The sequence below is a fragment of the Colobus angolensis genome, unplaced genomic scaffold (genome assembly GCF_000951035.1).
Source record: "Colobus angolensis palliatus isolate OR3802 unplaced genomic scaffold, Cang.pa_1.0 Scaffold70, whole genome shotgun sequence".
Taxonomy (NCBI): Eukaryota; Metazoa; Chordata; class Mammalia; order Primates; family Cercopithecidae; genus Colobus; species Colobus angolensis.
Window position 1 is genome coordinate 978241 of NW_012120710.1, and position 11671 is coordinate 989911.

Sequence of the window (11671 nt, forward strand, 5' to 3'; positions counted from 1 at the left end):
GGGAAAAGAAAGAAAGAAGAAAAGAAGGAAATCATTTGACTTTTCCCAAGTAATCGAAGCAGAATTTATTTTTAAAATCAGATATAGTTCAGTAGTTACTGAACCATGGGCCAGGCACAATGGCTCATGATTGCAATCCCAGTACTACTTGTAGTCTAAGGCAGAAGGATTTTTGAGGTCAAAAGTTCAAGACCAGCATGGGCAACACAGCAAGACCAAGTCTCTACCAAAGAAAAATTTAAATTAAATTAACCTAGAGTGGTAACACATGTCTGTAGTCCTAGCTAAACATGAGGCTGAGGTCGTAGGACCACTTGAGCCTAGGAGTTCCTAGCATCCGTGAACTATGATCTCACCAATGCACTCAAGACTGTGCTATGCAGCAAGACCCCATCTCTGGAAAAATAAAATAGTTACTGAACCCCATGTAACTTTTTTCCACTCAAAATGTAAAGAGATTGTATTTGTTTTACACAAGAAGAGACTTTGTATCTATAATGCTTATAAATCTCATGACAAAAGAACAAGAGTAATATATATCTAATTTGATTTGAATTATTTATTTGCCTTAAGAAATGACTTTTATTTTCTGGTATATTACCCAGAGAATAATCATAATTTCCAGTAAGGCTATTCTAATACAGCATAAAAAATTTACCTAATAAATACTTCCTTAAAAAATCTGATACGAAATTAAACCACAAGTTCTCTTTACTGGATAAAGCCTAAGGATAACTAAAGCATTCACAAGACAAATACGTGGTTGCTTACTTTTTTTATTTTTCGTTTTTATTTTTTGTAGAGATGGGGTCTCACTTTGTTGCCCAGACTGTTCTTCAACTTGTTTACTCAAGCAATCCTCCTGCCTTGGACTCCCAAAGTGCTGGGATTACAGACATGAGCCACTGAGACCAGCCTTGTTTCAGACTTCACAGTACCCAAAGAATCACCTGGAGATACTGTTAAAATGCAAGCCACTTAGGGCAACCCCAAGATTCTGACTCAGCAAGCTTGCGAAGTGGGACTAAGAATTTGCATTTCCACAGGCTCCAGCTGATGCTGTCTGTGATGGTCCCATGTGGCACACTCTGAAGAACAATGCACTAGGCTGTATAACTTACCTCAACTTTATACATAAGTTTTTAATATTCAGTTCTTAGTACATCGAATTATCCAACCAGAAGTGAGTAGGGTAATTTTTACACAAATTTTTCTAGGAATGTAATTAAAACATTTTTTTCCTTCACTCTAGTGTAATCATGTCAACACATGGCTGCTATAGAGAAATATGCAGCCTTAAAAACTCCAGGAAATTAAATTGAATTTCCAAATATATATATATATTCAGTCATATGTGAGATATATATCACTGAGCACTTAGAATCATTTCACCATAAATATAAGAGTTTTTTATCATATTGTAACCAAAAGATTACTGAATTTGGCAAATGTTTGCATTCACTTTGTAACTTAAAATATTCCAGAGTCAATGGAAGATGGTAAAAGTATGAGATAAATAATGATTCAAAGAAAAACTCTTGAAGCATATGATGACTATAATTTTATTATGCCAGTTACCATCATTTATCAGAGAACATGTAAAATCTTGATGACATGGTAAGTATTCTTTTTGTCATAGAGTTGTTCCACGTTGGACACATACTTGTGCAAACATCTTTATGACAGCAATCATTTCTATGCCTGGTTTCCTCCAGCATGCTTTTCCGTCGTCTGACTCACTCATGGCTAGACTAACACTGGGATTAACATGCAATGGGTCCAGTTGTTTCCTGATTACTTTGTCTTCACAATCATCTATTGCGAAATCACTTTGTTAGGGTTATTTTTATCATTTGTAGAGACAGATTTTGGGCACTACTTTTGGTTTCCATAATATGGTCTCATATTTGCCATTATTTAACAACAACAAAAAAAAAAAAAAAATAGGGGATTTCAGAGTGTTTAAATACATTGGCCCTCTAGGGAAGCACATCATCTCTTGAAGCTTCACTTCAACTTCACTACTTCTGTAGTCTCATCTTGGGTAAAAGGTAATATGTTCATGTGTAATTGAATATGATATCTTAAGAGTATTGCTTCCTAAAATCTTTTGAAAACTAATTATAAAAATGCATATTTGTATGATGATAATTTCTCATAAAGAAACAATTGAGAGAAATGATGACCCTCTTAGGATCTGAAGGTAAGTTGAGAATCTCAATTCCTATACGTTGAAATCAGCAATCATCATGCAAAGTAAATAATATGGAATATGGAGACATATTCCAGCTTCTCTCATGATGGAACTTTCTAAAAAACTCTTTATTTCCTTGTCTACGTACTGGCATCTACTCTCCTACTTACTATTTTTACCCTTAACTCAAATTCAAAGTTCATATTTTAATAAAATAGCATATGTTCTCTTTTTTATAAATGTATATATTGTTTCACAAGTTTAACTTTTAAAAATTTACTTTATTCCCATAAGTAAACATATCTCACTACCTTTGCATTGACCTTCCCATCATTTTAAACAGTTATGTTATTCTCCATAATAAAAAATATTATATAACAGTTATGCTTTTCTACCTTACTGTTTTATATCACTGAAGTTGTTTTCATTCAGTTGCGATATGGCAGAAAAGAAAGATTTTACTATTTCATATTTTTATTATTTTGTCATTGGGGAAATATTTTTTAAACCATTGCATATATATTTATACATCTATGTCTATCTATCCATCTTTCAATTTATCAAGGTTAGTAAAAGAAAACTACTCTTCTATAAGTATTTTTTGATTCCATACTTTCAATACAGTTTATAGGTATAAAAAACACTAAAGTTTTTGTGCTTTTTGTATCATAAAATGACTGATGGGTAGGTTTATCTATCAGATGATAGAAAAACCCCAAGGTACATATTATTTTTACGGTTGCTCTTAATACCAGAGATTTCCTATTTTTTTTTTTTTTTTAATTTGAGACAGAGTTTCACTCTTGTTGCCCAGGCTGTAGTGCAATGGTGCAATCTCAGCTTACCTTAACCTCCGCCTCCCGGGCTCAAGCAATTCTCCTGCCTCAGCTTCCTGAGTAGCTGGGATTACAAAGGCGCTCACCACCATGCCCAGCTAAATTATTACTATTATTATTTTTAGTAGAGGTGGAGTTTCTCTATATTGGTCAGACTGGTCTTGAACTCCTGACCACAGGTGATCTGTCTGCCTTGGCCTTCCAAAGTACTGGGATTACAGGCATGAGCCACCATGCCCGGCCAGAAATTTCAATTTAAATAACTGAAGCAAATCAGTGAATAAGTATAAAAGCAAATGCCATAAATAATGAGTTCTGCTTTATATTTTGGAGATTTGGGGTTATTAATAACAGCAATTTTTTTATAATTAGGTAAAACATATTCTTGTAATGTTTTATCACAACTTATTGGTAAAAGAGATTAGAATAATGAAGATCATTACCTTTATATGGATTACTCTATAGTTTTCAATAAACAGGTAAAAATATCATTTATTTGTAAGTCTTGTGGCAATTATGTGTTTCACTGAAAATATCTCTATTTAGATGTTTATAATTTACAAATAAGTAATCTGTTTAACTTTAATAACCAAGGAACTGGGTTAATAACCAAGGAACTGGGTTACACATGTTTATGATAACATGTCACAGTCCCAAATTAGGTTAATTTTGTTGAATGAGATTATTTAAAATATTGTCTTCTTCACCAATTCCACTTCTCAAAGGAGATATGAATATTTTCTCTGTGACTTCTTATCAGTTTGATTTTTCTCTACCCAATATCATTAATGTTCTAAACTGAAGTTTACACCATTTTTGCAACTCTCAAGACAGAAATCTGGCTCATTTTCAGTGACATTATTATAAAGCGATTGCCCATTTCTTGTCATTCTAATATCCAAACATCTCTTTACACTGTACCTTAAATATCATCCCTAATGCCATTATTTAAGGTGCCCCATAATGTTACAAAACCTAAGTAATCAAGTAATCATGTTATCTCCAGTTTTATCCTCCCTATATTTTGAACTGCTTGCACTTTCAATATGGTATCCTCTCTCTTTTTCATTTTCTTGTAGTTGCCCAACACCTCTTTACTCATCCCACAGAATCCAACTCAAGCTTTACTTTCTTCTTTACCTTCACTACCCTATTCACTTGGTCTGTATAAGGTGTTGGTTTGTGTTTCTCTAACGCCTTAGCATTTCCATATCGGAGCTCTCACTTTTACTTATCAATGTCTCCAACAAGTCTCCAAATTTCATTATGTCAGACAATGGGTTTTAATTGTCTTTCTATCTGACAGTGCTTTGGAGCATAGCATAATCAATAAAATTTTGATGGGCGAATACAAGAAAAAATGTGATACTGAATTTCCACGTATGTTTTCAGAGAACCCAGCCAACTATGAAGTTCCTTGTGTTTGCCTTCATCTTGGCTGTCATGGTTTCCATGATTGTAAGTATATCAGGACATTTGAAGAATATGTTCTCAGTATCTATCCCAAGAGTCTCTCTATTCTTTGTGTTCTGGCATATGTTGGTGTTTACTTGAATACAGTTTTATATGTTTTAATGTTTCCATATGAACTTTTCTTTATATTAACCTACATAAGTTCTTTAAGCATTTAGAATGAATATTCATTATTCACCTACAGACACTAAAGTATATTTAGTTTAATGTGAAATAAAATAAAGTTTTACTGAACTTCTTAAATATGTGGAACTGAGAGCTTGTAAAAGTATCTTTAAACACGTAATACTCTAGACCATCTGAAGCTAGAAATCTCAGGAATGAAGTAGGTGCACTTGAGTGGAATTCAAGTATTAAAAGATGTCAAAGAAATTTTCAAGTCATTTCTTGCAAAACCTAAGTTAAAATTAGTTCACAATTATTTAGCACGCACTTTCCAAAATAAAGCTGCTTATTTTTAACTTTAAAACAAAACTTCAGATCTATTACATGCTATGAGTTCCCAGCCTGTATTGTCATTTATTACTCTGTATCACTAGGTAAAGTACTTGACTTCTCTGGAGCTCTTTCTTCTACTTTACTTCCTTCTCTTTCTCCAGTTCCTTTTCTTTCTATGACATTAGTAGGAAACTGGCCATGAAAGAATAAAAATATTCCAACTTATCTGGTAAATTCTAATAGATATTTCAAAAACTAATTTGATTATAAAATCATAGTATACCACATTATTTGTTATAAAAAGATAGGTGACTGAAAAATAAAAAATAAAAATGTAAGGAAAACAGAGAAAAACATAATGCTTGTCTCTGTCAGTAAATAAAAGTTATATGTAAGTAGCCTTTGAGCTACTGAGAACAAATGAAAAACTGCAGTTTCACTTTTCATTCACCAATGATAACCATTTACTCCCTTTCACACACAAAAGAAGTATAAATCAAAATAAATTTATATTTGAATATAGCACACTAATTACAGAAAAGCATACTCTTGACACATTTTAAAGATGTCATAAAGCAAAAATAACTAATTTAGTGTCTATCAATGATTTGCTTACATCCTGTTTACTCACAATTGTAGCTGCTGAGTTCATTTTTGTACTCAATCTGGAATTATAACATTAAGATAATAACTATTGTCTCATTTTCTGTTTTCTAAGGGAGCTGATTCATCTGAAGAGGTGAGTCATTTTCATTCACTGGAAAACTTGTTTTCAGTTTTGTTCTCCCTACATTTGTATTGAATTATTAAGCTTTTCTTCATTTTTCACAGAAATTTTTTCGTAGATTGAGAAGATTCGATGTAAGTATTCTCTGATAATGCTGTATAGTCCAAATAAATTTTATTCTCTGATTACTTATTCTTCTAGAAGAGTCAATATTTATTTCTCAAATATGCGTAGTAGTTGCAAAAGTGTACTTGTTTTCATCTATTTATGATACACAAGTAACAGTCACAAATGTATTGTGTCCTAACAACATTTCAATTGAAACTCATAATGCCAACCTGAAGAAACCAGTTACTCTCTGAGCCCTCAACTATCATCTCCTGAGTAATCACACTGACCTAAAAAATACTTAAAATTCTAATTCTATTAATTATAATACATGCCTCATAGAGCATAAAGGCTGATAATTACACATAAAATATGGTAAGTTTGCATCTTCTGATTTTTTTTGAGGGCAATAAACTCATTAAATTAAACAGGCCATGATAAATGAGATAGCAAATTTCATTTCTTTAACATTTTTTCTTAATGTATGTATGTATCTTGATGTCCCAGTATGTTGGCATATAATGTCAACCTGATAGGATTGCAAAAGATCTCCTAACTAATATAGTAAATACATGGATTAAAGTAACACCAAATAAAAAAGTGCTCTAAAAGGGATGATGGTTATTTGTGTCAACAGAAGGAAGAAGTATTAAAGAATGTAGGAATCATAAGAGACAGTAAACTCATTAAAAGAGTGACCACATAAATTGTCACCACACAAGCTGAATTTAGTAAATGTCTCCTTCCCATAATACTCAAAGGTGGGCAAACTGGTTGCTGAGAGGTAATATTTTGAAGAAAATTTAAAACCTCTTTGGAGTGGTAGCCTATAATCAGTGTTCTTGCATGTAAAATAAAACCACAAAACTGTGAACATACAGTACAAAGGTAAATACTCAATCAGTTTGACCTGCTTTCAGAATGTGTTTATAACCAAAAAGAAAAATCTAATTAAAAGTTTGGAAAAAATCTTATAAGTGATATGTAAGTTCCTAAAACTTTAACAATCCGAGCTTCTAATGAAAACATTTGCACTGTCAATATCTCAATTTTCTGCAATTTTCTTTCTCCTTGTGTGTATACAGGAAGGGAGATATGGTGGATATGGCCCTTATCAGCCATTTCTACAACCACCACTATACCCACAACCATACCAACCACAATACTAACAATATCCCTTTTAATATCATCAGTAACTGCAGGACGTGATTATTGAGGTAAGATGGGTTTAGTGACATTTTTACTTTCTGTATCAGTGCTGACAGTTGAAAGAAGAAAAACAAAAACAAACCATGAAAGCAACAGCAGTTCCAGTATAAGAAAGCAGCCTGATATCGCTCCTTGAAGTGTATTAATTTATATAAATGCTTCTGAGATAAAGTCTCTGTCCTGCTATGGTTGGAAGGCTGGGTTATAGGCTGGGGAACACCAGGGTTTGTATCCTGGCCCTGACAACTACTAGTTTCATGACTTTGAACTACTCCTAATGCTCCCAAACCTCAGTTTTCTCATCAAAAAATTGTTTATTGTAACACTGAAATATACTTTTTAGAATTGGTGACACTTTTGAAAGACATATCACATATAATCTCTTGATCAGAAAGGTTTATAGTTATAACTGCAGGGCTTCCCTGCCACTAAATCTGTACCTAGATGTTGCTTAAAGTTTTCACTCCCAAAATGCAGTCTTTGGAGAAGCTTCCATCTGGGAACTCGTGAGAAATTTGCATTTTATACCCTAAGTAACTCTACTGAGCAATTACTATAGAAATTATTAACATAATGCTAACAAGAAAATATGGAAATGTTATCAATTTCTTTTTAGAAAGTCTGTTTTACCTGTGTCTACACAGCATTAAATGTTCTAAATTCTATGAAAGACTAAATATTTCACTACAAAATAGAGCAAACTGTTGGAGATAAGGGAGGATTGTTCTACAATTCAAAGTTAACACAGTCCAAAGGATTTCAATCATTTTTCAGTGCAGTTGGGAGATTATATGCCCATTCAATTCTCTATTGCCATTAATGATATGAGGAAGAGCCTGAACTTGATCCCTTAGGTTTTAGGTAATAACTGATGACATTTAATCAAGGAAAGATGTATTAAAATATTATTTAGGGGAAATGTATATAAATGAAATGTGTAGACTATATTTAAGGAGAATAAAATAGTATGATGATAGAAAAACAATTTAAATTTGAATTTAAATTATATATGCTGAATGATAATTTTTATTTATTCAGGTACCAATTTAATAAGTGTTTAATTGTCTACTCTGTGTCAAATATTATTTTGGGCCCTGCATTTTATAAACTAAAATTTTATATAGTACCTACTCTGTACCAGGCCAGAATATAAATGTATTTACAGGGGTAAAAATTTTACAGATAATGTTTCTTTCTCTGTGCAGGTTTGATTGGCAAATACAACTTCTACATACATATTCTCATCCTTCATACTATATCACACTACCACCACTTTTTGAAGAATCATCAAAGAACAATGCAAATGAAAAACAGACTATAATTTACTGTGTACTCTTTGTACTCTTTGTTTCAGGATACTTGCCTTTTAATTATCATTTGGTGATGTAAACTGTTAAGTTGTTTTCAGTACTGTTTCTGAATAATAGAAATCACTTCTTCTCTAAAAGCAATAAATTTCAAGCACATTCTTATGTGTATGCTCCTTATTTTTCCTTTTCCTATTTATGGGAATAATGATTTCTTTCATCATCTTCTTTCCCAGTTTGACTAGCACAGACTGAAGCACATAATGTCAGAGGTCCTTAATTGTAATTGAGTCTGTCATACTTTATATGTTACAAACATGGTACTCAAATTCACTTATTATTAGAGCTATTTATGCCAAGATTTGATTTGCCTATGGTTTCCTTTGAGACACCACAGTTGCTAAGCCTCCAAAGCACTCACATTTTTTATCTCAGCCCCTGTAGGTCAGAAGATAACCACCATGTCACTCTACAGCAGTATGTAGGCATTCTGCATATAAACCATCTAATGCCCTCCTTTAGATTTTCAGCAATGACTTTTATTCAAGAAATATTTATTGAATGACCCCAGCTGTCAGGCTGTCTTCTAGATGCTGCAGACAAAGAGAGACAAAAGTCCTGCCTTTAGAGAGTTTATATTGTAACTGGGAGATGCAGATACGAAGTAAATAAATAGTACATATCTTAGGCAATGATAAGTGTGCTAAAGAAGTATAAACATGTCTAGGGCATAGAAACAAATTTAAACAGGATAATCAATAAAAGACTCTCTGATATAGTGACATTTTATGAAAGTTATGAACTAAGCATGAGAGCGAATATGGAGAAATAAATTTTCTAGCAGAAAAATAGCAAATGCAAATTTATTGTGATAGAAACATGTTTGTTTCATTAGGGACAAATTCAAGGAGACCAATATAGACAGAGAAGGCAAGTGGATCAAAATAAATTACTTCACAGTGTAAGGGATACGTAGGTAATTAAAGCTTTGTAACCCATGTTAAGTCTTTGATTTGCGATGGATGACATTGGAGAAAGATGCAATCTTATTTATGTTTTGGAACAGAATCAAGGGTTGAATCATAGATATCCAGACTTGGGCCTTACAGAAATCTGTGAGTCCTCCTTATTTTTATGTCTTTTATTCTATGTGTTCCTTTAACAATTTATTTTATTTTCCTCTAAGCCAGTATTTGATATTTTTCATTCACTATATACTTGCAATAATTCAAACAACTCCAGTGAGCTCTGGGTTTGGGTAACCCTACTTGCTAATATCTCAATCCTATAAATCCCTAAATTTTATATGTTTCTTTATCAAAACCTAGATATATAGAAAAAAATGTGTTTTTTTGTTTTCTAAATTTGGAGCACTACATTACTCACCAAGTTTTTTCTATGTATTTGATGCAATATCTCTCTCATTAACCTAAAATAAATTGCCCCAATATTCATTTTCTGAAGGATCCAACTCATCTCACTCTGTAGTCAATTTCAAAATAAATAATAATAATAATAATAGTCTATGTATTTGAAGGGAAAAATGAATTCATTAGGCATAAGTGTCTTAAACTTCTTACTCTCACTTTTAATAAATTAATCTATATCTGACCAGATTTCTAATTCTCAAAGTCTTAAAGGTGAAGATGACCCTCATGTTTTCCAAAGATATTTTTTCAGTATTCTTTGTTTTGCATTTTCTCCTTTATTTTCAGAGAAAGTTTTGAAACTAAGATGTTCTTTCAAATGAATACTATGATGCTAAAAATAATAATAAAACTACCTAATGTTTACCTTTAAATAATTTATATTTTTAATTTTTCATATATATGAAATACATATTTCGTATAATATATAAATCATATTTCATATTATATTTAATATATGGAATATATATCTTTATTTAATTCACTTTCAACTATTATTATAACATGGTCCAGGTAACTATTGTCATTTGAAGAAATTACAGAATCTCCTATTTCACTACAACTTTTGTTCATTGTGATTAACATTTTCCCTTTGAAATTTCATCCCTTTTGCTTCTATTATGTATGTATATTGCTTGAAAATACTATACTATTCTTTTCTTTCTTAGAGATTTTCATGGGCTTTCTATTTTCTCCCACATACTACATCGGTGTTATCTATGGGATCTTTTCTCAACCTTCTTTCTGGCTGTACATGTCTTTCTTGTATGATTTCATTTCTTTTCATAAGTCATTTTCATAATTGATTAAAACCAATGAGCTGATAACTCCAAAGTCTGCAGCTCATGTGTGGGAAGAAGAGTTCCTTCTTCTCTCAATTTAGACTTATATAATGAACACTCCTCTAGACTGATGTGCAGTTGCCTTTAACCTTGTATGTTTTATAAATTAAACTGTAACCTCCTTAGGAGCAGAAAAGAGCATTTACTTTGTATCACCAGTGTCTAGAATGTTTCATCTTATATAGAATACAGTCCAGTGTTGCTTCACATTTGTCATTTGAGGTATTTTTCCTCTTAATATGGAAACTGGAATATAATATATTTTTATGTAAATAAACATCACAGATTTTTTCATAAACTGTTGCATACTTTCATCATAGTAGAAATAGAAAAGAAGAAGAATAAGAGGAAAGCCCAGCATAAATATGACTGCAAATACCTATTCATGGGTTACATCCTTAAGACATCAATTTAATGGCATGCTTGTGATAAAGCCTTCACTATTTTTTCATGTTTCCCTTATAAATGAAAAGCATTACATTTTCAAAGAGTATAGTGTTTGTTTATAAATAATTAGATAACTGTTTTATTTTGTTATAAAATGTGAAGATGAGACATGTCTGATCCATCAATCTTCCAAAATGGCCTACTGTTCCTGGAGGGAAGGTCACTCCTGTGTATCTAGTCCACTATGTTTGTTCAAACTGCCATACACAGTTCTCACACTCCCTAACTTGGGGAAACAGGAAACGATGTGTGAAATAATGCCTATATTTTGGTGTTCCAACACAAAATATAGATGACTTAAGTTTACTTGTAGTTGTAAAATGTTATATTAAAATATATCAACATTTTTACCCGGTAGCTTATTGTTCGTCAATATCTTTGGACTATTACTTTGCTTTGTGTCCACTAGAACATGAATATTATAGAAGTAATACAACAGTGCCTTACATTGTTGTTTAAATGGTTAGTGAAGAAATAAATAGTGAAAGAAAAGTAGAGGAGAAAGACAGGAAAGAAAGAAGAAAGGGGAGAAATCATTTGACAGTTCAAACATATCCAAAGCAGTGTTTACTCTTCAAAGTCAGACATACTTCAAGTTACTGAACTATGTATCTCTTTTCCATTAAGAAGTGATGAGAGATTGTATTATTTTGAGCATGAGAA

General features: G+C 32.0%; 2 long non-coding RNA genes across 2 annotated transcripts; both read left to right on the top strand.

Annotated features, from left to right (window-relative positions):
* The first annotated feature begins 1991 nt into the window (after window positions 1–1991).
* LOC105501244 lies at window positions 1992–6348 on the top strand. The gene is made up of 3 exons (XR_001000157.1): window positions 1992–2051; window positions 4423–4488; window positions 5660–6348. It is a non-coding gene; the product is annotated as an uncharacterized LOC105501244 (long non-coding RNA).
* Window positions 6349–6781: 433 nt separating this feature from the next.
* Window positions 6782–8457, top strand: LOC105501245. The gene is made up of 2 exons (XR_001000158.1): window positions 6782–6993; window positions 8191–8457. It is a non-coding gene; the product is annotated as an uncharacterized LOC105501245 (long non-coding RNA).
* Window positions 8458–11671: the final 3214 nt, after the last annotated feature.